The 2,500-nt window shown below is 48.9% G+C and overlaps 4 non-coding genes across 4 annotated transcripts; all 4 read left to right on the top strand.

The window, feature by feature from the left end:
• The first annotated feature begins 295 nt into the window (after nucleotides 1-295).
• On the top strand, nucleotides 296-412 carry LOC123739943 (U5 spliceosomal RNA). Its single transcript, XR_006768045.1, has one exon. It is a non-coding gene; the product is annotated as a U5 spliceosomal RNA (small nuclear RNA).
• Nucleotides 413-760: 348 nt separating this feature from the next.
• LOC123739971 (U2 spliceosomal RNA) lies at nucleotides 761-951 on the top strand. The gene has a single exon (XR_006768072.1). It is a non-coding gene; the product is annotated as a U2 spliceosomal RNA (small nuclear RNA).
• Nucleotides 952-1,508: 557 nt separating this feature from the next.
• Nucleotides 1,509-1,625, top strand: LOC123739942 (U5 spliceosomal RNA). The gene has a single exon (XR_006768044.1). It is a non-coding gene; the product is annotated as a U5 spliceosomal RNA (small nuclear RNA).
• A 347-nt stretch (nucleotides 1,626-1,972) lies between these two features.
• On the top strand, nucleotides 1,973-2,162 carry LOC123739982 (U2 spliceosomal RNA). Its single transcript, XR_006768083.1, has one exon. It is a non-coding gene; the product is annotated as a U2 spliceosomal RNA (small nuclear RNA).
• The last annotated feature ends 338 nt before the right edge of the window (nucleotides 2,163-2,500 follow it).

Here is a 2,500-nt window from a genome sequence, read left to right as displayed (position 1 = left end):
CCCCCAAAAAAATACAATCACTTCACCAGGATTGTGTGTGTGTGTGTGTTTTTGAGCCCCCCCCCAAAAATACAATCACTTCACCAGGATTGTCTATCTATCTATCTGTCTGTCTGTCTGTCTGTCTGTCTGTCTGTCTGTCTGTCTGTCTGTCTGTCTGTCTGTCTGTCTGTCTGTCTGTGACTTTTTACCCACAGCCCTCGAAAACTTGGAAGAGTGGGTTCGGGGACCACCCGCGGGGACCCGGCCTAGAGTGCACCGTGTGTGTCTCGGGCCCCGACCTCTGACTTCCATACGACTCTGGTTTCTCTTCATTACGCACAAGCCTTTCGCCTTTTACTAAAGACTTCCGTGGAGAGGAACACTTACGAGTTCAACGTATTTTTGGAAGGGCTTTGCTTCTGGCAGAGCCCGGTATCTTGTTTCAAGAGAAATTGACAGAGATGACGCTCGAGACTTTTTGCTCAGGCGTTTGACTTGAAGCCGGCTGACCGACCGGCGTATTTTTTCCACTCAAAGTAGTCGCTCGGGCAATTGAGTTCAAGCCCGACGATGACTGGTGTATTTGCCGGGCATTGAACAAATAGTCGCACTAGGATTAAAGAGCTAGTGACCTAACGACGCATTAGCGACTTTTAAAAAAAAACACACCCGCCTGTCACCAGGGAAGCGTTGGGTGAGGAGGAGCCAACTTTTGCCAAACCGATGAGGTCTGCCGAGGCCCCGGGGCCCGGCGGGTGCAGGGGTCAATTTGTGGGTTATCGCTTCTCGGCCTTTTGGCTCAGATCAAGTGTAGTATCTGTTCTTATCAGTTTAATATCTGATACGTCCCCCATCGGGGGACTACATATTAAATGGATTTTTCGAACAGGGAGTCGGAAATGGGGCTTGCTCCGTCCGCTCCACGCATCGACCCGGTATTGCAGTACCTCCGGGAACGGTGCAACACTTTTCTCCCATTGTCAAGGAAAAAGAAATACACCAAGCTATGTAAAACAGCTAGCAGAAGAAGAGAAGGAATGAAAAAGAAGAATCATCCAAACTGAAACAAGTGCGAAGCCCCCTTCATGGGGGTCCCCCGTTTTCCCGCCATTTTACTTAAAAAAAAAAAAAAAAAAAAATAACATTGGCCAGGAGAGTGTGTGTGTGTGTGTGTGTGTGTGTGTGTGTGTGTGTGTGTGTGTGTGTGTGTGTGTGTGTGTGTGTGTGTGTTTTGAGCCCCCCAAAAAAATACAATCACTTCACCAGGATTGTGTGTGTGTGTGTGTTTTGGAGCCCCCCCAAAAATACAATCACTTCACCAGGATTGTCTATCTATCTATCTGTCTGTCTGTCTGTCTGTCTGTCTGTCTGTCTGTCTGTCTGTCTGTCTGTCTGTCTGTCTGTCTGTCTGTGACTTTTTACCCACAGCCCTCGAAAACTTGGAAGAGTGGGTTCGGGGACCACCCGCGAGGACCCGGCCTAGAGTGCACCGTGTGTGTCTCGGGCCCCGACCTCTGACTTCCATACGACTCTGGTTTCTCTTCATTACGCACAAGCCTTTCGCCTTTTACTAAAGACTTCCGTGGAGAGGAACACTTACGAGTTCAACGTATTTTTGGAAGGGCTTTGCTTCTGGCAGAGCCCGGTATCTTGTTTCAAGAGAAATTGACAGAGATGACGCCGAGACTTTTTGCTCAGGCGTTTGACTTGAAGCCGGCTGACCGACCGGCGTATTTTTTCCACTCAAAGTAGTCGCTCGGGCAATTGAGTTCAAGCCCGACGATGACTGGTGTATTTGCCGGGCATTGAACAAATAGTCGCACTAGGATTAAAGAGCTAGTGACCTAACGACGCATTAGCGACTTTTAAAAAAAACACACCCGCCTGTCACCAGGGAAGCGTTGGGTGAGGAGGAGCCAACTTTTGCCAAACCGATGAGGTCTGCCGAGGCCCCCGGGGCCCGGCGGGTGCAGGGGTCAATTTGTGGGTTATCGCTTCTCGGCCTTTTGGCTCAGATCAAGTGTAGTATCTGTTCTTATCAGTTTAATATCTGATACGTCCCCCATCGGGGACTACATATTAAATGGATTTTTCGAACAGGGAGTCGGAAATGGGGCTTGCTCCGTCCGCTCCACGCATCGACCCGGTATTGCAGTACCTCCGGGAACGGTGCAACACTTTTCTCCCATTGTCAAGGAAAAAGAAATACACCAAGCTATGTAAAACAGCTAGCAGAAGAAGAGAAGGAATGAAAAAAGAAGAATCATCCAAACTGAAACAAGTGCGAAGCCCCCTTCATGGGGGTCCCCCGTTTTCCCGCCATTTTACTTAAAAAAAAAAAAAAAAAAAAAAACATTGGCCAGGAGAGTGTGTGTGTGTGTGTGTGTGTGTGTGTGTGTGTGTGTGTGTGTGTGTGTGTGTGTGTGTGTGTGTGTGTGTGTGTTTTGAGCCCCCCCCCCAAAAAATACAATCACTTCACCAGGATTGTGTGTGTGTGTGTGTTTTTGAGCCCCCCCCC

The sequence above is a fragment of the Salmo salar genome, unplaced genomic scaffold (genome assembly GCF_905237065.1).
Source record: "Salmo salar unplaced genomic scaffold, Ssal_v3.1, whole genome shotgun sequence".
Lineage (NCBI taxonomy): Eukaryota > Metazoa > Chordata > Actinopteri > Salmoniformes > Salmonidae > Salmo > Salmo salar.
This window is presented reverse-complemented; position numbering and strand designations above follow the sequence as displayed.